Below are 24,634 nucleotides of genomic sequence, written 5' to 3' on the forward strand. Positions count from 1 at the left end.
TGAGAATGAGTTTACATAAAACAAATGCTCATCTGCAAGTAATCACACCTTAATTAATCCTGAAAATTGGGAAAGTTTTTCTTTGTTGTCATTTCATCTAAATAATTTTTAATTGAATATAGTTGACATACAACATTATGTTAGTTTTAGTTATACAACATAATGATTTGATGTATGTATATATTCCAAAATGGTTACCACAATCCATTTAGTTAATAGCCATAGCCACAAGTAGTTACAAAAAAATGTTTATACCTGTGATGAGAACTTTTAAGCTCTATTCTCTTAGCAACTTTCAAATATAAAATACGCTATTGTTAACTATAGTCATTGTACTATACATTACATCCCCAGGATTTATGTGTCTTATAAACTAAAGTTTGTGCCTTTTGACTCCCTTCACCCATTTTGTCCACCCCCATCTCTGGCAACCACCAATCAGTTCTCTGTATCTAAGAGTTGGTTTTTTTCCAGATTCCACATTTAAGTGGTATCATATAGTACATATCCTTTTCTGTCTGACTTATTTCACTAAGCATACCTTCAAGGTCCATCCATGTTGTTGCAAATGGCAGGATTTCCTTTTTTTCTGTGGCTGAATAACATTTCATTGTATATTCATACCACATTTTCTTTATCCATTTATCCATTATAGACAGTTAGGTTGTTTCCATGCTTTAGTTATTGTAAATAATGCTGCAATGGACATGGGGGTGCAGATCTCTTTTTAAGTTAGTGATTATATTTTCTTCAGATAAATACCTAGAAATGAAGTTGCTGGATCATATGGTAGTTGTATTGTAGTTTTAGAGAAACCTTCATACTGTTTTCGATAATGGCTATCCCAATTTATATTTCCACCAACATTGCACAAAGGTTTCATTTTCTCTATATTCTTGCCGATACTTGTTATTTCTTGTCTTTTCAATAGTCATTCTAACAGGTATGAACAATATCTCAAGTGATTTTTTAGAGCATGATATTGGAATTGGCTATGTTGCCTATATTATAAACAGTTCTCAAATAATTGCTTGTCTGTTGGTTTAGGGGGTTTTATTCTCTTTATACTCATTCCCAAGCCCCACCCACTGCTGGGCTCTGAATATGCTTGTGAGCATCCCCACCAGAAAGCAATGCAATCAGCCTACCTAGGTTGAATTAAATAAAAATTATATGGCATTGGAAGTCAAAACTATTGTCCAAAAATATCATGCTCTTATATTTCTCTGTGAATTTCCATGAACGTAAGGCTCTAACCCATTGAGCCAGATAATTGAGTCACCTTTGCAGAGGGAAGAGTTGTTTCTCAGTAAACCTAATAGAATTTATATTACTAAATCCTTAATATGCTGAATATAACAAATTTATACTTTATATTTGAGGGGCTACAAGTGTGATTTTTATGTGTTTTCTCTTTAGTTTGTTGTTTAAGTTAAATCAATAAACTGATTTTATCAATTTGATATTTGCCCAGAAAGTGTTTATTCAATAGTATGTTAGTATTAAACCAGTAGAAGAACCAAAATTTAAAAATATAAGCACTTGTCCTTTAGACATTAATTTTAAGAACAAAAAAGAAAGAAAGAAAGAAAAGCTAAGTTCTGGACCTAGAATGCAGAGAAATGAAGAAAGGGAGTAACAGAAGGAGGTGAGGGTGAGCTGAGACCATATGAGGACATCTGGGCACCTTTACATTTTATGCTAAAGAAATGGTGGAAGTGAAAAATTTGGCCTGTCTTTAAAGACCAGAAAACCATAAAAATAGATGAGGCACCTTTTATATTTGTGTCAGAATTCGTTTTGGAATTTTTTTTACATCCTTCTGATAATTGTTGAAAAAGACATGAAAGTTGAAGCTGTAAATAAGTAATTAAATATTAAATCTCTTCCAAATTACCAAAAATTGAAATACCCAGTTTAAAAAAAAAAAAAAGATACAATATACAGTGGGATTATATGACTTCCCAGCCTCCACTTTGGCAAAAAGCTCCAAATATTCATGTCTAAATAACTTCCTAGTGGGACATCTCCCAAACCAAGTGTGGCTGAACACAGAAAGCTGAAATACATAAAAAACAGGCTTTGGGTATATACTTTGTCTGGAATTTATTAGGAAGCAGAAATGCCACCAAAATGGAAATTGCACACAGGGAAAAAAAACCCAACCATGCTTTTATCCAGATAGGTTAGAAGTGATGTAATAAAGGCACCATAATTTATGTACATAAATGTGTGGGCAACTCATTCAGGGACTGACAAATACAGAATTCCAATGGGGAAAAATGAGTGGACATCAAAGAAATTTGACCAGATGCCAACGACCATTAATCTCTTCCTGACCTTTTAAATATATAGATGCCAAATACAGCTTATCATTTTTTTATTAATTTCTTTTTTTAATTTAATCTTTATTGTATTTTTCCCAATACCATTTAGTCCCCTTATACCCCCCTCCCCCCAGCAACCACCACACTGTTGTCCATGTCCATGAGTCCTTTTTCCTTTTGCTTAATCCCTCCACCCCCTCACCTCCCCACCCCCCATAGCTGTCATCTGCTCTCCATCTATGAGTCGGTCTCTGTTTTGTTTGTTAGTTCAGTTTGTTCATTAGATTCCAAATATGAGTGAAATCATCTGGTATTTGTCATTCTCTGACTGGATAATTTCACTTAGCATAATGTTCTCCAGGTCTATCCATGCTGTCGTTAAGCGTAAAATTTTCTTCTTTTTTACGGCAGAGTAGAATTCCACTGTGTTAGTGTCCCATAGTTGTTTTATCCACTCATCTACTGATGGACACGAGGGCTGCTTCCATATCTTGGCAATTGTAAACAATGCTGCAATGAACATTGGGGTGTTTATGTTCTTTCAGATATATTCCTTCAGATATATTCCTAGAAGTGGAATCCTTGGATCAAAAGGAAGATCCATTTTTAATTTTTTGAGGTATCTCCATACTGCTATCTACAGTGCCTGCGCCATTTTGCATTCCCACCAACAATGCAAAAGAGCTTCCCCATTCTTCACATCCTCACCAGCATTTGTTTGTTGATTTATTGATGATGGCCATTCTGACAGGTGTGAGATGGTATCTCATTGTGCTTTTAATTTGCATTTCTGATTAGTGACTGAGCATCTTTTCATATGTCTATTGGCCATCTGTATGTCCCCTTTGGAGAAGTGTCTATTCAGTTCCTTTGCCAATTTTTGAATTGGGTTGTTTGTTTTTTTGGTGTTAAATATTGTAAGTACTTTACAAATTTTGGATATTGACCCCTTGTCAGATGTGTCAGTAAATATGTTCTCACACTCTGTGCATTGTCATTTTATTTTGTTAATGATTTCCTTTGCTGTGCAAAAACTTTTTAGTTTGATGTAGTACCATTTGTTTATTTTTTTTGCTTCCATTGCCTGGAGAGATAAATTTGATAAAAAATTTCTAGAGCAATGTCAGATATTTTGCAGCCTATGTTTTCTTCTAGGACTTTTATGGTTTCAGGGCTAACATTTGAGTCTTTGATCCATTTTTGAATTTATTATTATGTGTGGTGTAAGAAGGTAGTCTAGTTTCATTTTCCTGCATATATCTGCCCAATTTTCCCAACACCATTTATTGAATAAACTATATTTAGCCCATTTTATGTGTTTGCTTTCTCTGTTGAATATTAATTGACTATAAAGGTATGGGTTGATTTCTGGGCTCTCTAATCTGTTCCATTGATCAATGTGTCTGTTTTTATGTCAGTACAGTGCTGTTTTGATGACTATGGGCTTATAGTATAGTTTGATATTAGGTAGCATGATTCCTCCAACTTTGTTGTTCTTTCTCAGGATTGCTGTTACTATGTGAGGTCTTTTGTAGTTCCGTGTAAATTATTGAAATATTAGTCTAGTTTTGTGATTTACATCACTGAAATCTTGATAGGAATTCCATTGAATCTATAGATTGCTTTGCATAATATGGACATTTTAAGGATGCTAATTCTTCCTATCCATAAACACAATATGTGCTTCCACTTATTTGTAGCTTCTTTAATTTCTTTCTTCAGTGCCTTTTAATTTTCTGAGTACAGGTGTTTTACACACTTGGTTAGATTTATCCCTAGGTATTTTATTCTTTTGAAGCAACTGTAAATTGGATTGTTTTTTAATTTCCCTTTCTGTTAGTTCCTTATTGGCCTATAAAAATTAAACTGATTTCTGGATATTAATTTTATATCATGCCACTTTGCTGAATTTCTTTATCAGATCTAGTAGTTTCTTGGTGGAATCTTTGGGATTCTCTATGTACAGTATCATATCATCTGCAAGTAAAGACAGTTTTACTTCTTCCTTTCCAATTTGGTTGCCTTTTATTTATTCTTCTTGTCTGGTTGCTGTCGCTAGGACTTTCGGTACTATGTAGAATAAAAGAGATGGAAGCAGACATCCCTGTCTTGTCCCTGATCTAAGGGGAACTCTTGTAGTTTTTGCCCATTGAGTATAATGCTGTCAGTGGGTTTGTCATATGTGGCCTTTTTTATGTTTAGGTATGATCCCTCTATTTCCACTTTACTTAAGAGTTTTAATCATAAATAGGTTCTGATTTTTATCAAAGCTTTTCCTGCATCAATTTATATGATCACGTGGTTTTTATCTTTCATTTTGTTTATATGGTGAATCACATTTATTGATTTGTGAATGTTGTACCAAACATGTATTCCTGGAATATATCTCACTTGATCATGGTGTATGATCTTTCTGATGCATTGCTGTACTCGGTTTGCTAATATTTTGTTGAGGATTTTAGCATATATGTTCATCAGGGATATTGGCATATAATTTTATTTCTTTGTAGTTTCTTTATACATTTTTGGAATAAGGATAATGCTGGCTTCATAATGAGTTTGGGAGCCTTCCCTTCTCTTGAATTTTATGAAGTAGGTTGAAAAGGAGAGGTTTTAGTTCCTCTTGGAATGTTTGGTAAAATTCACCTGTGAAGCCAACTGGTCTGGGGCTTTTGTTTGTTGGCAGTTTTTTTTTTTTATTACTGCTTCAGTTTCATTAGGTGTAATCTGTTTATTCAGATTCTCTGATTCTTCCTGATTTAGTTTTGAAAGATTGTATGTTTTTAGGAATTTCTCCTTTTAGTCCAGGTTGTCTAGTTTGTTGGCATGTAGTTGTTCATAATATTTTCTTACAATCCTTTGTATTTATTTGGTATCAATTGTTATTTCTCCTCTTTCACTTCTGATTTTATTTATTTGGGCTCCTTTCTCCTTTTTTCTTGATGAGTCTGGTTAAAGATTTGTCAATTTTGTTTTTCTTTTCAAAGAACCAGGTCTTGGATTCATTGATATTTTGTATCATTTTTTAAGACTCTATTTCATTTATTTCTGCTCTAATTTTTATTATTTCCTTTCTTCTATTCACTTTGGGCTTTGTTTGTTGTTGTTGTTTTTTTTCAAGTTCCTTTAAGTGTGAAGTTAGGTAATTTATTTGAGTTGCTTTTTTTTTTTTTTTTTTTTTTTTTGAGATAAGCTTGTAATGCTATGAATTTCCCCCTTAGGATTGCTTTGCCAGTTCCCACAGATTTTGGATTGTTGTGTCCTCATTTTCATTTCTTTGAAGGTGTCTTTTGATTTCTTCCTTGATCTCATTGTTAACCCATGCATTGTTTAATAATATGTTATTTAGCTTCCATGTCTTTGCATATTTTTCAGCATTCTTATTGTGACTGATTTCTAGTTTCATAGCTTTGTAGTCAGAAAAGATGCTTGATACGATTTCAATCTTCTTAAATTTATTGAGACTTGTTTTGTGTCCTAACATGTGGGCTACCTAGAAAATGTTCCATGTGCATATGAAAAGTATGTACACTCTGCTGCTTTGGGATGAAATGCTCTGAAGATAACAATTAAATTCATTTGATCTAATGCGCTGTTTAAGGCTACTGTCTCCTTTTTTATTTTGTACCTAGAAGATCTATCCATTGAAGTCAATGGGGTGTTAAAATTCTCAACTAATGACTGTATTTCTGTCAATCTCTCTCTTTATGTCCATTAATCTTTGCCTTGCATTATTTAGGTGCTCTTATGTTGAATGGGTAAAGGTTTTCTAGGGTTATATCCTCTTGTTGGATTGTTTCCTTCACCATTATGTAGTGTCGTTCTTTGTCTCTTACTATAGACTTGGTTTTAAAGTCCATTTTGTCAGATACAAGTACTGTTACCCCAGCTTTTTTTTTCTTTTCCATTTGCATGAAATATCTTTTTCCAGCCCTTTACTTTTAGTCTGTGTGTATCTTTTGATCTGCGATGGGTGTCTTGGAGGCAGCATATATATGGGTCTTGTTTTCCTATCCATTCAGCTCCCTTATGTCTTTTGGTTGGAGCATTTAAGTGATTTACATTTAAGGTGATTATTAATAGATACATATGTAGTGTCATTTTATTTTTAGACTATTTTCCTCTGTTTTTATTTTCTCCTCTTCCTCCTCCTTTCTTTTTCTTTCTTTCTTTCTTTCTTTCTTTCTTTCTTTCTTTCTTTCTTTCTCTTTCTTTCTTTCTTTCTTTCTTTCTTTCTTTCTTTCTTTTCTTTCTTTCTTTCTTCCTTCCTCCTCCTTCCTCCTCCTTCCTCCTCCTTCCTCCTCCTTCCTCTTCCTTCCTCCTCCTTCCTCCTCCTTCCTCCTCCTTCCTCCTCCTCCTCCTCCTCCTCCTCCTCCTCCTCCTCCTCCTCCTCCTCCTCCTCCTCCTCCTCCTCCTTCTTCTTCTTCTTCTTCTTCTTCTTCTTCTTCTTCACCCTTTAATATTTGTTGCAGCACTGGTTTGGTGTTAACAAACTCCTCTAGCTTTTTCTTGTCTGGGAGGCTCCTTATTTCTCCTTTAATTTTAAATGATAGTTTTTCTGGGTAAAGTAGCCTTGGTTTTAGGGCCTTGCTTTTCATCACCTTCAATATTTCATGCCACTCCCTTCTGCCTGAAGTGTTTCTGTTGTATAATCAAATGGCAATATAATTGGTGCTCCCTTGTAGGTAACACCCTGCTTTTCTCTTGCAGTTTTTAGGATTCTCTCCTTGTCTTTAAGCCTTGCCATTTTAATTATGACATGTCTCTTGGGATCCACCAAGCTTGTCATTTTATTTAATCCTCAAAGCAATACATTCTTATTTATGAAGTCATGAGAGAATATAACATTATACTTCGTTTTATATAATCCACAAAGTGTATAACAAACTTGAGATTTCATTCTTAAAAATGAGACGTTAATAAATTAACAGCCATATACCTCAAGAATAATGGTTTAAGTCTGACCATAGTCCTCAACCTAACATGACTGTGATCTTCATTCATCTTGCCATGGTCAGCAAACCACATCACAGAAACCACCGTTCATGATACATCACCAAGAGCCAGCTTGCTAACCAGGAAAAACTTCAAATAAAGATACCATTGAATTGTTTCAGATGTGGAGACATGAGAATAGCCTTCAGAATGAAGATAGAATACATTAAATATCACACTAAAAGAAAACATTTGTGTATTGTCTAGAAAACCTGAGAGTTGTTGGCTGCAGTTACTATAGAATTATAGCACTCCATGTGCTAACATTGTTAAGTGATAAACCTTTTTAATGATGTGGCTTTACCAGAAGCCACTTAGTACTCTTCAAATTTATAGCTTGATAGGTTTTCAGGGAGAGCTTCCCTTAAAGATATTTCCTTCTTTGGATTTCTATAATTCTACATCTTACATGCCTCAGCAGTAAAACACAATGTGTTCTTTATTATTTCTTCTGAACTGAATAACTAATATTTACCACCTTGAAACATCACTTCAACAAAGTCTAGATCAAAATATTTCTGCTTATCTGGACATGAAATGAAGAAGCCTCATAAATAATAATTTAAAATTCACTGAAGTAATGGTAATACTATATTATTGTTCTTCCCACTGCAACCTCAATAGATACTTAGAACAAGGAGTGTGCAGGTGTGTGTATGAGAGAGAGAGAGAGAACAGAAAGAGAGAGGTATTAGATCATCAATCAAATCAAAATTTTGCCCGCTGGGGGAAGTTCTATTGAATTCTTTGATTGTGTTCCCTAGATGTTGACTTACAAGTGCTAACAGCATAACAAAAATTATTTTAAAGTGTTCAGAATACAGTGAAGAGCTACTACTATCTAGCACCCAGCAGAGAGTCTGTTACAAAGTAGAGGTTCAAAGAATACTTTATGAACTGACTGGTCATTGTTACCATAACCATCATCTCCTAATCTAGTGACCCCCTCTGTCCTCATATCCTGAAATCTGATCATGGAAAAGGTTGTAATCATCTGTAGACATCACAGGTCAAGCAGAGCAGGGTTTTACATGCTCACCTAGGCCTGCTCATAGCAACCAGGCCTGCTGGCCTTGAAAAGTGAATTTCCCCATTTTCTTCATAATAGTCCAAAAATATGTTACTTAATACCTTGTAAGAAAGCTATGAGGATCATTAATGGGTCCTATTCTCCCCTTTTTTTCTACTTGAATAATAGCCCAGAGCCAGAATACATACCCTGATCCCAAACCTCCTAAAACATGCTAATACTGGGTCCATAGAGCAAGATGAGACATTGGAATTCAAAGTCATCCTTCCAGGTTCACCTGGAACATTGACCTGGTCACAGAGTAGGTCTGCACTTTTCAGGAGGCAAAAGAAAAATGAAGTCAACCAAAGCAGCATCATTTACCCATTACTCAGGACTAATCCTTGTTCCCTTTCTCTTGATTAGTGACTGTTTCTGAAGGTTCCTAAAACCGAAACAGCTGGTGTCATCACCATGGAAATATGGATCATAACTGGCACTTAGTAAGTAACCAGCTATGGGCTGTATATTCACAAGCACAGGAGGGGAACAGAAACAAAAGGCAAAGAGTCAGAGTGTACCAAAAGAGGGCAGATCACGCCCTGGGGTCAAAACTGTCAGCACAGAGAGAATTATGGTCTTGTCCAGGAATCATGCTCTCACAGAACAGAGATTCTGACAAAGCTGGATGGTTACAGCCATGCAGGAAAACTGGAAGGATCCCATTCATCACGGGAGCAATTTAAATAAGGCACATCTTAACAGGCCTGCATCCAAAGTGCAGAGTCAAAAGTTACACTCCAAGCGTTAGTGGTCCTGGACCCACAAACCGCCCCTCCCAAATAGCTCTGACATTCTGTCCCTGTCTCTGATTAAGCTGGAAGAGAAGCAGCTCCTCTCACTGACCATCACAAAGCCAATTCATGTCAGTTTGTTGCCACTCAGTGGATTTTAGTTCCATTTTTAAATTACCATACATATTTTTAAATATATTTTATTGATTATGTTGTTACAGTAGTCCTAATTTTTTCCCTTTGTTCCTATCTACCCAGTACCCCTCTTCCCTCCAGCAATCCCACCCGTGCTTAGTTCATGTTCTCGGGTCATGCATATAAGTTCCTTGGCTTCACCCTTTCCGATATTATTCTTAACTTCTCTCTGTCTATTTTGTACCCATCAATTATGCTTCTTAATCCCTGCACAATTTTCCCATTTCTTTCCCTCCCCCCTCCCAGCTGATAGCCCCCCAAATGAGCCCTATACCTATGATTCTGTTCCTATTCTGGTTTGCTTAGTTGGATTTTGTTTTTAGTTTTTAGATTCAGTTGTTGATAGTTGTGAGTTTGTTGTCATTTTAGTGTTCATAGTTTTGATCTTTTTCTTAAGTAAGTCCTTTTGACATTTCATATAATAATGGCTTGGTAATGAACTCTTTTAGCTTTACCTTGTCTGGGAAGCACTTTATCTGCCCTTCCATTCTGAATGATAGCTTTGCTGGATAGAGTAATCTTGGTTGTAGGTCCTTTCTTTTTATCACTTTGAATACTTCTTGCCAGTTCCTTCTTGCCTCCAAAGTTTCTTTTGAGAAATCAGCTGAAAGTCCTATAGGCACCCCTTTGTAAGTAACTCTCTGCTCTTCTCTTGCTGCTTTTAAGATTCTCTCTTTATCTTGAACCTTTGGCATTTTAAGGATGATGTGTCTTGATGTGGTCCTCTTTGGGTCTAGGTTGTTTGGGACTCTCTGTGCTTCCTGGACTTCTATGTCTATTTTCTTTGCCAAATTTGGGAAGTTTTCCTTCATTATTTTTTCACGTAAGCTTTCAATTTCTTGCTCTTCCTCTTCCTCTTCTGGCTTCAGTGGTTCCTAAGCCTCTCCTCATTTTTTTCAATCCTCTTTCCTCATTCTGTACTGGTTGCCTGTTTTTTTCTTCTTTATGTTCCAAACCATTGATTTGAACCCCGGTTTCCTTCTCTTCACCATTGGTTTTGTGTGGATTTTCCTTCACTTTACTTAGCACAGCCTTCACTTCTTCCCTTATGCATTTGCCATACTAAAGCATATCTGTCAAGCCTGTGAGCATCTTTATCACCAGTGTTTTGAACTCTGCATCTGTTAGATTGGCTATCTCCTCATCACTTAGTTTTCCCACAGGAACTTTGATCCTGTCCCTCTTTGGGGCCATACTTCTCTGTCTCCTCATCTTGACAGGCTCCTGTGTTTGGTTGCCTCTGTGTTTTAGGTAGAGCTGTCGCTCCTGCTACATTGTAAGGGGCAGAGCCTTAGGTATTTGTCAGTACAGAGTGACACTTTTCACCACATTGTGGCACTGTATGTGGGGGAGGTATCTGATAGTGAACAATGCCACTTGCTCAGCACTCTCCCCTTTTCCAGATACTTCTCCCATTTCTGTATGGGACTGACACCTCTAGCTGTTGCCCTGGCCATCGTTCCCAGAGTGGGTGGGTCTGTGGACAGTCTAGGACTGTGGGGGCCCTTTAAACAAGTGGACTTTGCTGAGAGACTGGCAGTTTCTTCCTCTGCCCCAACCCCCACTGGTTTGCACAATCAGAAGCAATGAGGCTTTATTGTCCCTGGCGCTGGGACTGTGAGCTGCATGGCTCTGTCTGGAGCTGGGAACACTCCACAGGTGTCCCTCCTGACTTTTAAAAACCTGTTACTGCATTTTCTGCTGTCCTGTTGCTGCCACCACCACTGCTGCCACATCTGGTGCTGCCACCACATCGCATTCTCTCTACCCCAGGTCTGCCCCTCCTACCTGTCTGGATGAGTATTTCTTCTTTATATCTTTGTTTGTTGGACTTTCATGCAGCTTGATTTTCTGGCACTTCTGGTTGTATCTAGTTTTGAAGTAGCTATATTCCTTCTTCTAAATTATCGTACATATTGATGTGATCTCTTTCATGCTCACCACCCAGAATTTACCGACTCATAATTTCTTAAGATCCCAGGCTTACCAGCCAATGAAATCACATGGTTCAATTACAGAGTGATTCCTCAAATATTATCACTTGAGTACAACATTTTCCCAAAGTGAAACCTACAAAGAAAACAAAAAAGATGTTCAAGTAATAAACTACTATTGAAATAGAATCATAAAATTAGATGTCAAACCATAGGGTCTTGTAAGTAATACCCTCCCAGAAAGGTTCTCTGTGATAGCCACAGTGAAGGAAAACACATGATAATAATAAATATGACTTCCACAGCGCCACAGTGCTTTCACCTCTTACTCCATGTGGGGATGATAAGCAAGAGCTCTGCTCTGCATGTGTTGCTAAAAAAGAAATTCTGCCTCACAAATAATAAATTTATAACAAGAGAATATCTTTGTAACTCCAGCATCCATTTTAACTTACTGTTTTTATGGACATAAATTCCAGCCTATGCATGGGAAGTTTCTTAGGGCAACTTGGGGTCGGTGGGAATTGGTCAATGTTTAAGAGGAAAACATGCAATTCACTTTAGAATTTTTTCTGCTTTTCACAAGATTCTTGGCTGTTTCAACCCAATATGTAAGTTATACTACTTCAGTCAACTCTGGACTAGGCAATGGTTTATACTCATTCATTCTTTTTGGATAAAGAAAGATCACTTGAAAAAAATAACATGGCATACATGAATGTGTATGCCATGTCAGTTAGCTGTGTATGTACTTCAGAATATACCATTATTTACATTTTATAAGAAATTGTATTCTTAAAATTATTTCAGTGTTAAAATAGATTCCCTTTTCTAGTGTTTGAAACAATAGGGCTTATGCGATACCAGAGCTACTCCATGTATATAGTTTATCTTACTTAAGCAAATAAGTCAGTGATTTTTATAAACCAACAGTGCCCAGGCAATTATATATTTTCTTTCAAAAGGAAAGAATATGTAATGAAATAAAATTATTTGAAAAATACCAGCATTGATCTCACTATCTATATTTCAATAGTATGCTAATGGTTCTGAACTTAATCTAAACTATTATCATCTTTCTTTTGTTCTTCAGACAGAGCCATCAACACCAGGCTACTCAAAGGGCACTGGAAGGGCAGCACTGGCCCTGAGCTTATTGCCACTGTACTGCAATGAGTTAAGCACAGAAACTGAGAGTACACATTCAGAAACTTTTATAACAATTTGACAGGTAATTTATTTATTTATTTATTTTTTGCCTCTTTAATATTAAACAGTTGAAGCTTGCAATTTTCATGATGTGGGATTTTTTTAATTTAATTTTTCTTCTAATTAATTTTTGTTATATTTTACAAAAATACCAGACATAACTTGCTGGAAATTTTTTAAATGGACCTTTGTTACAAGGAGTTTGAAAAGCATTGGTCTAAATTACAAAGTGACCTAGGTAGCCAGGTGACTGTCTTATAAGTTAAAGGAACAGCATCAAATACATATATTTAAATATATACACAAGGTCTTATCTATATAATAGAACAATCAACTCAGCAAAAACAAAGCTCCAAGTTCTCTGTGAACTTATTTCCTCAGTCTCTCCAAATGTGCCACAGTTGAGTAGCTTGTTCAGAAATAGGAATGGTTTGATAAGATGACTGAAACAACTAGATTTGTTATCCCTTGATCCTTCTTATTCCTTCCTTCCCTCCTGCTCTCCCTCCCTACTTTCTTTTTCATGCAAACCATATCATCTTCCCTCTCTTTAAAGAATGAACCCAAGAGCTCATCTTCACACACACACATAAAAAAATAAATAAATACATCAACAAAATTCACAGAAATGGGGGAAGAAAAAAAGTGTATGATAAATGGAAACAAGACTATGGGTGGGAAATATCGGTACATTAGGCTCTAGCAAAAAGCATCCACAGCAAACCAAAGTAGTATTCCATCATGAATACCCAGGGGATCTTTTATTAATATATTTTAATTTAGACAATTAAATTTGAAGAACTCTTCCTGGTTGTACATCCATGAAAATCCAAAGAAATTTCTTCTATGTAATGGATGAATGTTCCTTTAGATTCTTTGAGGGAAAGAATTGGTGAAGCTATTTCCCCTGTGGCACCTCCCTCACCCCGGCCGAACTGTTGCAGACCACAGGACATTCATGGGGCCCAAGTGCTTTCTCCTAGTCTCTGAAATATGGATGGTTAAAATAGGATGCCAAAACAACCATATTTCCTCCCACTATGCTGCCCCCTTATATGTACTTGACAGTACAGATTTGTTCTGCCTCACCTGTGTCTTATGTTAGACATATACCCAAGAGTCTCTGACGACTTTTGTGTTTCATTTCACAGTCAAGCAAATGTACTGCCCAGGCTCACACGAACGCACAGAGAAATGAACCTATATCCATTAAGCTTTGCAATTCACTTTTCTTCTTTGTCTGTTCTGAAAACTGAACGTCTTGGGTTGGAGCTTTTTACTAGAATTTTGTCTTGTGCCCTTTTCTCTACTTCTCCACCCCCATGAGGCCATTGACCCCAAATCAAAAGAGCTTTCAAGTGGCCAGTACCAAGTTCCAAAGCTCCTACATTTCCTAAAGATTTTCCTTCTTTCCTAGATTTTCCTAAGCTTGGCTGACTTTCCCCCATTAATTCCCTTTTTCTCTTTCATCCATTCATGGGCTGATGAGTCTATGAATATACTTCATCTGCTTTTACTTCGCTTTTTAAGAATAAACTTATACCAAGCACACTGTCTTAATTACATCCACGGACAAAAGCATAACAAGTTTAAATGACACAATATAGATTTAAAATTTTACATTGTTAATTAAGCCAGCTGTGATGAAACTGGCAAATAAAAATTTGAATTTGAATGTGGAAATGAGTTATTGTCTGAAATGACAATTTTAACTATTAAATGACATTACCCAGAAACCTAATAAGCAAAAGAAGAGAGCTGGGCAGGAAACTGGAAGTGGATTGGTAAGGAAGCAGAGAAGCATGGCCCCATGTCTCTGGGTCACCACACTTCTGAAAGTGGACAATTCAGTCCTCCCAGATTTAAATCAAACAGGCCCCGGTTCCATTCTTGAGTGTCCATATTTTAAGGTGGCTGCTCATTTGTGAGGATCTGAATCCTAGGGGCACACCAGGAAGGAAGGCTCAGGACAAATTATGAGTCATTCCCAGAAGATAGTAGGTTTTAGAAAGTTCTGCTTTTGAGATGCAGATAAAATTGAAGAAAAGAAGATGAAAATCTTGTCAAGATATTTCCAAAGGGTCTGCCCAAGGCAGTGTGCCAAGCCATCTTCTTTCTGAGGTTATATTTCTTTGTTATTCATTTTTTGCCTATTCAAGTGCCTTTTATAAATACACCCATGATATCATTATTTCTTACTTTTCTCTCCACCAGATGGATAAAAGGGAGATTTCACTATCAGCCCAGAAGAAAAGTTACTAATCTTTGAGCTGGTTAAATAATCATGATTTATTTTATGACTTATAATTTTTCACTCAAATCAAATATCTTTCAAGTTATTAAACTCATAAGAATGTACTTCTTTTAAAATATATTTTGATATAAATAATGATCATAATAATAAGTATCACTCATATGTTCTTAATAGAAAATATTGATTGTGATGGTATGACTGATAATGTTCAGATAACAGTATCCCATTGGGATAAATTTAAAAATTCTGACTATTGTAAAGAAATCCTTATTTTCCTGAGGTATTCCTACATAACACACATTCTTATTTGACAAAGAGCACCAGAGAAATAAAAGTAAATGGAAGTTTGCCAGGTATGAAATTATTATAATGCTCCATTTTTCACACACAAAAAGCCACAAGACAATAGCAAGCAGTTCATATACTTCCAGTCATATGTAAAAGCTGTTAGACATATCAAAAAAAATTTAGCTGAGCCAAAAGAAGAAAAGACAGATGGCTGACTCGTCTTGACATTGGTGGAGAAGTATAGGAAAAGTGGTGATCAGATGTTTTACTATTTCAGTGAGGACAATTCAAAATGATAGGATTAAACTCAGTAGGAAAATTAAGTTTGGCAACATATACAAAACTTCAGACTAGTTGGAACCCATTTACCATTAGAAAACTTTACTAACAGAGACTGTGGAAGAATCTATTTTCTTTGAAGAGAATATTCCTCTTCCTTGAAAGAAAAGAAAATCAATGCCTGCGTCAGTAGTTCTCAAACTCATTGCTTCAGGATCACCTGGAAGAATTTGCTGAAATACAGGTTGTCTGCCCCACCCCCAGAGTTTCTGATTCAGTCTGGGATAAAACCCAAGAGTGTATTTCTGACAAGTTCCAAGGTGATACCAATGATGCTGGTCTGGTTGCCACGCTCTCAGAACAACCACTGGCCAGTGCTAAGCCTGTGCTAGGCATGATCACATAAATATCTCACTGACTCTTTGCAACCACTCTGGGGTAGATGTAACTCTTGGAGTTAGATATTCAGGTATTCCATGACTTTCATACATTTAATGTTTATATATCTTGTGGACAGCTATAAACTGTTTACTATACACCAAAACCACCCTTTTGTACATCATTTGATGAACAGACTTTTTGAGAGATTCCCTGGGGCAGCCCTACTGTGTGGCACAGACAGTGTGATTTTGTCTCTCTCCTGGGCAAACAGGAACACTACATCTCTCAGTCCTCTTGTATCTAAATGGGATCTTGTTTTATGACCAATGGAATATGAACAGATATGATGTACGTACTTACAGTCTTGACCCTTAAAAAGACCCATGAGATTCTCCTCATTCTCTCTCTTTACTCATCAGCTGGCTGAATATAGCAGATGCAGCAGAGGCCTCCCAAGGCAGCCTTAATGGATAGTGGAGCTACCCAGGGAACATGCCAGAACCCCTGAGTCCCAACTTGAAGAGGAGCTACCCATGCAAGATCAGCTACATTGGACTCTGTGTGAGCAAAAGGGATGAAGAATTCCTCAGAGAAACAGCTAACAGTAACTACTCCAATAAATAACTTCTGTGAATAGAGCAATCCAAATAAAGTTCAATATTTATGCAGTTATTTAAATATTTCATTGCAATTTATTTTTCCTATTAAAATAGTTGAAAATAGAAAAATAAAGGCATATATACTAGTATTAGGAGCATCACAAAAAATATAATCCAGAAAAAGATGAAAACTACTAGGCATGTTTAAAATGATAAATCTTTCACCTCAGCCAGGTCTCAGTTAACTAACAGGCTGACTATATGTTTACTTGCAAAGAAAAATTAATATGGATGGCATGGTAGGTTTTAAATCATTCAAATAGTGTGTCTAAAAAGCAAAACTTATGAATTGTTTCACTATCATACAATCAACCCTCAGCCATGTTTTAAGTATCAAAAGTACAAAAGCGTCTATTTCCTCGTTTTTGCATATGAGAAAATTGAAAATCAGAGGGGTTGAACAATTTCCTCAAAGCCATGTTAATAAATAATAGAACTAAGATTTATTCCAAGATTTGCATCAGTCTACTACAACTTTGTTCTCTTTATTATACGTTGCTGCCTTGCATCTCTGCAAAAATTTGAATATCTGCTTATCTTTGAAGAAGAAAATATGTAAAATGATATTACAGCGCCCCCTTTGAGCACTTCAATTCTATGATAAAGATATTCTCATAACTTTCTAATCTTGTGAATGCAGGAATTCTGTGAAAAATGTCTCTTCGCTATTCAGGTGGGTTAGTGCCCAGAGATTGGGTTCTAGTCAGCTACGTCATGCTGCTTCTACAAAACAATATTATTTCTGCTAAGTGTTTCTGTTCATTCCATGTGAAAGCAAAGTTACAACAATATTAATGATTATGCTGCAGTTTCTGTTGGCAGAAAACTTGGCCTCTGTCCCAGCATTCTGCCCCAACCACATCTCAAGAGGAAAGAATTCCTCCCATCACTCCACAGCAGCCCTTTCTGCTTAACTCAGACCCCTACAGACAGGTGGTGAGGAAGACAAAAGGTTTCTCCAGACGGAACTGGCAAACAAAAACTTGGAGACTCTCTAGCTTTTGGACAGAAGAAAATAAATTATTTATTTATTAACATCACAATGGTCTTTATAAGAATGTCATAAAGCACCCTTTGTCACCAGTGACATACCAAAGCAAATACGTATGAGATACTTGAACTGGAAAAATTAATTATCTTTTTTTTTCAATTTAAAAAACGTCACTGTTTATTAACTAACCAGATTACAAAAATAACCAAGGTAGAGACTCCTACAGAGTTCATCCTTCTAATAAGCCTTTTGATCTGGTCTTCCCTGTTACCAGCATCTCCACTTTCTACAAAATGCGTGCTCTTTTTCTTCATTCCACCTGGTGGAGAAGATAATTTGAAGGGTCACAGGAAGTTGTTTGCTTCTTTGGAGCATTTTCCAATGATATAGATCTCATGAAGCAGCTCCTCCATGAAGATCATGCATATTTACCAGGAGATTGAGCAATCAATGTGTTATCTCTCAGGGCAATTAGTCTTTTGTTAATTTTGCCATAACCATGCTTGTAAATCAATTCATTTACTTACTTCAGGTTTGGGTACCCCCATGCAGTATATGGTTCCACTATCCTCAGCAAGTTAATTGAAGCCTTATTGAGATTAACAAAGGTGCCACCAAGGATCTGGCAAAGGCAAAGAAGCTGCAGCACCTTTCAAACCTTTGGGCTCACACCATTGATACCGCTGATCCTGATATCAAATGCCAACTTGAGTTCCACAGGTACATAGAAGTTGCCAGCTTTCCTTGCCATCCTAGCCATTCAAATCTCAGTTCTGCACATCTGCCTATATTCCTTGTGATAGTACTTAGCTTTTCCATAGATAAGCTTCCTCCTTGTCCTTCAAAGCATCTTTTATGCAGACTTCTTCCTCAGGAGCTTGATCTTCAGCTCTGTGAAACGCCTTTGCTTTTTCTTAAGGGTTTCTGGCACAATAGGCACCTTCTTCTTCTCTTCTGCACCCTCCATAGTCCTCGCTGGAAAAGAGGCTGAAAATTCTATTTTTCATTGACCAGCCAACATCTTTGATCTCCTACAGTATTTTGAGAGCCCACTTTGACAATAGATCAGTTCCACAGCCTTTTGGACCCAATAAAATGTGTATGTAGTGGTTAAACTTTTGCTTGTGAGTAGTATCAATGTAAAAATAACCTTTAATAAAGTTACCAGCATTCATGTACCCATAACTACTTCATGCCTCCAGTTCTGCCAAGATTCTTGCTTGATGAATGTTTCCGATGAAGGTTCTCGTGCCCTCTCATCCATAATACTTCTCTACAGCATGGACAGGGACGGAAGCAGCCACTGGGAGAAATAATCAGTCAGGTGAACCTCCCGAATGAATCAGAAGTTGGGACTCTCTATTGTTTAGGGCACCAGTGCCACAAGCAGGCCCCATGACTAATCCACTTCTCTGCAAACCTTCTGGCCTTTCTTGTTCGCTTCTGTGAGCTATGTCCAAAAGTGGAAGATGAAACATGATGACAGATGAGAGGAGTAGAGAGATCTTGGGGTGAGTATTCATGTCAATACCATGGAATTCTAGGAGCAAAAATCTTGCTGCTGAGATCACTCCTGAAGAGAAAGTTGGGCACACTGGAAAGTGTGTTGGGGTTTCTAACCACAGAGATTAGGAGCACTATCAGGAAGTGTGTACCCAACAGGTAGTGGTACTGTGTGGACCAGTGGTTCTCAACATTTCATGCACATATAAGTCAGCTGAGATCATGCTAAAATGCAGGTTCTGACTCAGAGTCTGGAGTGGGACCTGAGATGATACATTTCCAACAAACATTAGGATGATGATGCTTTGAGAAGCAACAGTAGAGAATGTAAAAATACAATTTTAGAATATATGAGTTGTGAAAACTTGGGCTTCAGTCTTCTTACTGGTGAGATAGGGATTAAGTATCATCATGTAGAATTATTGTGAGCACTAAATGACATGATGGCATATACTAAGGCCCATGATAAGTACTCAATACCTTGACTACCATCAATGTTTTACTTTTACTACTCTGAGTTTTGGAGCAACTTCCAAAAAATGATGCCTATTGTAGACATGTTTTTTTGATGATGAGACCAAGATGTGTAGGATGCAGTGAAATGTGTGTGTGTTAGGGTGGTGTAACAGGAGGGTCAGGCCAAATTGCTGACAGAAGGCAGGCAGTAGGGAGAAAATCCCACAGGGAAATTGAAGGTTAGAAGGGGCTTGCCCTCCCTGTGAAGGGATGAGCTGCGGAGAAGGGAGCTTGTACAGAGTATGCCAACTGGAGACTTTGCCCCTTTGTTAAACATGGCCGACACTGGCCCTCATTGGTTTGGAAGGCTGCACACTCCCACTAGCTTTTGGTGCACATGGGATTCTGGGAGAGGACTTTTAAACTGAGTGTGTGGGAAGCAAAAACTGAGTTCATTCTTTCCCCTCTGCTGGGAGGGTGGAGCAGGTCATGTCAACGGTGGTCAATGAGGGTCTGTGAGTGGAGGCCTGGGGACAGAGACTCCGAAAGACACCTGAAGCTGGACAATGGCTCGAGACCAGTTAAGCCACCTATGATTATGATACTTTGGGGTGGGAAGAGAGGTATCTGGCGCAACCTTGAACTGAGCTGGCAGAGGGTAACAGGGTGATTTTTGAGGTGTGTCTTAGATGAAATGGGCTTTCAGGCAGAAACTTGCCATTATTTCCAAAGACCTTGCTGATAATAGCACTAAGAACAAATTTTTGTTCTTGTGTTATTTTCAGTTCTTGAACATTTGTAGTAGTTGTAATGACTAATATTTAAAGAGCTGTTTTTGATGTCATACTCTAACTTCTTCTTTCCCCTTTCTTGTGTTACCCAGACATTTTAGGTAGAAACTTGCCATTATTTCAAATTATACAATCGTTAAATAAAAGATTCCTTTCTTTTCCACAGAAATCTGTCTTTGGAGCTCTGCATGGTTGGGTTTGATAACAGTGGGGGCAGGTAGAGAAAGGTAGACTGAAAAGCAAATCCAGGGAGGAATAAAATGAGAGATCCCACCTACACCTCAATTAGTGCTTAGATAGAAATTAGTAATAAGTGTGTCTATGTGAATTAAATTAAGAGAGGTATTTCCTGGAGAATATGAGGAACAAGCTTTGTGGTTTCTTTCTTTACTCCAGAAATAAAGGTGTTGAAGTAAGGCTGCAGTTACCAGAGTACCACACTACTTTAATCCTCATACTACTGATTCTCACAGAATATTTCCACCATAGGGATAGATTTATCAACTGAATAAAAGAATGTAAGCCACATTATTTTAATGCATACCCAGAGTATTCCACCAAAATTTTAGTCAAGTGCTTATCACCTAAATCTTTCCCCAGCTCTCTGAGATGCAGTTAGTGTGAGCTCATTCCTGAAAATAATATATTGAACTAACTTCCAATTTAATAAGGACTTGCTGAATGCTTCCTATGTCAGTCTAATCTATGTACTAATCACTTGGAATCTAAAAAATAAATAAGACATAGCTGTTTCCCATGAACAGTTTTAATCTAATTAGGAAGCTAATAAGCAAAACATTATAATACATTTTAGTAAGTATAACAGAGATACCCACTGAGTATTAAGAGAGCACAAGTGAAAAATATTGAAAATAGTAGTTGTAACCTGGTATCCCCCAAACCAAATATAGCCCATAGGTATAATATATACAGAGTGGTTTTCTGTTGGTTGGTTTGTTTTGGTTGAGTTTAATTAGTTGACTACATTAGCATGAAGGAAGAGTTGTGCTCAAATTCCTCTCAGCCACAATAAGGTGAAGCTGAATAATGGGTGTTCCAATTTACCATAGTCCCCACTGTTTCCTATAATCACACATAAGCTTTACTCATTGAACTTATCAATCTGGCTTGTGTAGGGTGTTGAGTTTAACTTAAGGAGAGATGGTAAAGAAATATAGAATTTCTTCCAGGATGGGTGGAGAGGTGTGAAAGAGATGAAAAATGAGAGGGGAAAAAATGTTTTTTAAAAATATATATTTACCCACATATTTACCATTTGGATTGCTCTTTATCTCTTACTGTAGATCCAAATTCCCATCTGGTATACTTCTTTTTCTGCTGAAAAAACTTCTTTTAACATTTCTTACAGTGAAGATACATTACCTTTTATTTACTTGAAATGGTTTTTATTTTGCCTTCATTTTTGAAAAATATCTTTTGGGGGGTATAGAATTCTAGGTTGGCAGATTTTTCTTTCAGTGCTTAAAAGATAGCATTCTATTGTTTTTAGGCCTGCATGTTTTATGATGAGAAGTCTGCTGTAATTCTCTCTCTGCTCCTCAATAGACAGTGTCTTTTTCCTCTGGCTATTTAAACTTTCTTTTTGGCATTGGTTTCAAAATTGAATTATGTTTACCTTGGTGTGGTTTTCTTTATGTTGTTTCTGTTTGGAGTTTGTTTTTTTATAAAATTTGTATAATTTTCAATCATTACTTTGTCAAATAGTGTTTTCATTCCCTGATACCACATATCTGGGTTTCTAATCACACATATGTTGTATGGCTTAATATGGTTCCAGATTCTCTGAGGCCCTGTTTGTGTGTGCATTTGTTTTTGGCTTTGTTTTTAGTCTTTTCTTAACCTGTACTTAATTTTGGATAGTTTTTGTTGCTATGTATTCAACTACAGTGATCTTTCCTTCTGCACCATAGAATATGCTGGTAATTCTAACCAGTCTATTTTTCACTTCATGTATTTCATTTCTACATGTTACATGTATGTACTTTTTATATCTTTCATTTTCCTTTCGTAATGTTCACTTTATTTTATATCCTTAGCATAAGAATAAGCTTTGTAAAAGCATTGTTAAGGTCCTTGTATAATAATTCGATTATCTCTGTCATTTCTCAATTATTCTCTCAAAATTAATTCATTGTTCCCTTGTTATGAATCATATTTTCACACTTCTTGGCATATCTAGTAATTACTTTTTGAGTTTCACATATTGTGAGTTTTATCTTATTGGGTACCAATTTTTATTGTCTTCCTTTATAGAACCTTGACTTATAGAGCATATCAGTTTGACCTATAAGAGGCTTGCTTTAAGCTTTTTACTGTGGGTCCATAGCAACTTTTATTCTAGTACTAATGTAATGCCACTACTACAGCATTACCCTCCTAAGGACTCTGCTAATGTCCCATATATTTTAAAGATTCTTCATTCAGGCAGGTAGAAACACAAGCTCCAGGTATTGTTCAGCTAAGTGTCGTCGGCAGCCGTCCGTCTCGAGAGACGATGGTGTAGCTTCTTAAGAGTCTATCTGCACCGCCGAGAATGGCTGTGCAGTCCGACTCGGGAGTGACACGGTATATGTCTCCTCCCGTGTTGAATCGACATCTTGCGATGACGCTGGAGTGTCCTCTCCAGTGAAGCTGAAGCTACAGAGCCTGGGCAGGGTGATATGGAGGATCTGCTGTTGCCCATGCAGCAGACCCCCCCTCTCTTCGCAGCTGAAGGATCCAAGGGAAAGACGGAGTCAATACAGCTTGGCTTCAGGTGCGCCGCAGGAGTTGCCGGTGTTGACTACAACGTCAAACCGCCTTAGGGACTCCGGCTCCGGATTTTCTGTCGGGGTTTACTCCCTTAGCCTTTCCCCTGAAGAGGTATGCCGCAAGGCAGCGGAGGTTTTTTGGAATCAGAGTTTTCCTTCTCTGATGTGCCCTGACTGGAAGATCGAACCAGCGACACTTAGCTCGCAGGCCGACGCTCAATCCACTGAGCCAAACCAGCCAGGGTTTCAGCTAAGTGTATTCTGGTAGTTATCTCCTAAATCTTAGTAGTTTCTTCTCAATGCATGTGCAGATAATAACATTCAGCCAAACATGGGGTGAACTAATAGAAACCCTTCCTATTTAGTTCCTTCTGTTCTAGTAATATGCCCTGCAAAGTCTAGCCTCCTTGGTCTTCCTAGACTTTGATCTTTGTCTCTCTCCTCAACTCAGTGAGACTACTTGGTTATGCTTTGGTTCCCACACTGGGAAGTGGCCCGGAAACTGCCTTTATAAAGTAAGCTATAGAAATCATAGGGCTCACCTCATATGCTTTCATACAGGAATAAAAGCTTGTGGTCCAACATCTGATACTTTGTATGATTCCTAATTGTTTACAGTGGGGTGGTGATTGGTGTAGTAATTAATCATTCATGGGAAGAAGTGGAGGTAAGCATAGTTAGTAGAAAGTGAAGACATGAAGAAAATTTCAGGCAGAAATTATCACATAAGCCAAAGCAAATATGTGACAAACAGCAATCATGAGCATCAGAAGGTAATAATTTGATGTTGCTGCACCCTAAAGCTAAAGGAAGGAAAGGACTGGCAAAATGTGTGGCTGGAGCTTAGGGCCAAAATTTGGGGCCTCAGAGACCATATGACTGAGAACTGTGGACTAGGAAGAAACACAATGGGCAAAGAGTTAAGAGGCCTGGGTTCAAGGTCTAGCCCATTATCAGCTCTGTAATCTTGAGCAATTTTTTGTGCTGTCATTTTCTCGATTGTAAAACTGGACTTCACCTGTTCTTGTCCAGGACTATATTTCAAGACAACATTTGTATAACTGAGCTCAGTGGAAGTGGAAGACACTTCAATCTGGAATCTTTAGAAGAATAGATTATTAACAATTAGTATTTATTGATCACCTACTAACTACATGCAAAATTTATGCTCAGAGTTTTAAATACATTGTCTTTATCCTTACAACAACTAATCTTAAGGGTTAGAAAAGAGAGAGGTTAATAGCTTATCGAAGTTCACATAATTGAAAAAGGCAGAGGATCATTCTGGCCGAGGTGGAGGCATAGACAGATATGCTGCATCTCCCTCCACAGCTAAGAAGAAATACAGCTACCTCAAAACTAGAAACAACCAGAAGTTCCAGAAAATCAAACTGCATGGAGGTCCAACAAACAAAGATATAAAGAGAAATACTCACCCAGACAGGTAGAAGGGGTGGAGTCCAGATGCAGAGAACTCGGTGTGGTGGCAGCATCAGTGGCAGCAGTAGCAAGCTGGCAGAAAGCACAGTCACACGTTTTAAAAAGTCAGGAGGGACACCTGGGGAGCATTCACAGCTCCTCACCAGACTGCACAGCTCATGGTCCCAGCACCAGGGAAAATCAAGCCTCATTGCTTTTGACTCTGAAAACCAGAGGGGGTTGGGGCGGAGGCAGAAACTGCCAGTTTCTCAACAGAGTCTGCTTGTTTAAAGGGCCCCTACAGTTCTAGAACATCCGCAGACACATCCACTCTGGGAACAACAACCAGGGCAACAGCTAGAGAGGCACCAGTCCCATA

The 24,634-nt window shown here is 37.5% G+C and overlaps 1 pseudogene; it reads right to left on the minus strand.

Moving 5' to 3' along the window:
* Positions 1-17,485: 17,485 nt before the first annotated feature.
* On the minus strand, positions 17,486-18,282 carry LOC150012099 (large ribosomal subunit protein uL30 pseudogene; annotated as a pseudogene).
* Positions 18,283-24,634: the final 6,352 nt, after the last annotated feature.

The sequence above is a fragment of the Furipterus horrens genome, unplaced genomic scaffold (genome assembly GCF_987537825.1).
Source record: "Furipterus horrens unplaced genomic scaffold, mFurHor1.1.pri manual_scaffold_4, whole genome shotgun sequence".
Lineage (NCBI taxonomy): Eukaryota > Metazoa > Chordata > Mammalia > Chiroptera > Furipteridae > Furipterus > Furipterus horrens.